Raw genomic sequence first — 409 nt, 5'->3', positions numbered from 1 at the left:
GTAGCGTTCTTGATTATCTTCAGTATTCTCATGCATATTCATAAGACTGTCTCTCTTGTGGGAGATAGTCCTTCCTCAGTGACTGGACCGGGTCCGGGTGGGGAAAATGTCGATGCTCATTATCGTAGCTCACCCTGAACCTGTCTTGTGAACGGCTTTCCTAAGTTCTATGCTCTTTTATCCAGACTTTTTATCTGATTTGCGGATTGATATCATACATACACTTCGGGTGTCCTTTCCTTATTAATTCACGTTATCTCACTTTGCATACATTTTCAAATTATTATTTGAAATTCTTGCATCTCTTGCAAAACATAAGTTAAAGGAACATAAACCCGAAATAATTTATCCATAGAGTTTTGTTTTTGACTGACTCCATATTAGTGACATGGTTGCATGAATAAATGAG

This window comes from Penaeus monodon, chromosome 22 (assembly GCF_015228065.2).
Source record: "Penaeus monodon isolate SGIC_2016 chromosome 22, NSTDA_Pmon_1, whole genome shotgun sequence".
In the NCBI taxonomy this organism is placed as follows: Eukaryota; Metazoa; Arthropoda; class Malacostraca; order Decapoda; family Penaeidae; genus Penaeus; species Penaeus monodon.
The sequence above is the reverse complement of the archived record's forward strand: the minus strand, read 5'-3'. Positions refer to the sequence as shown.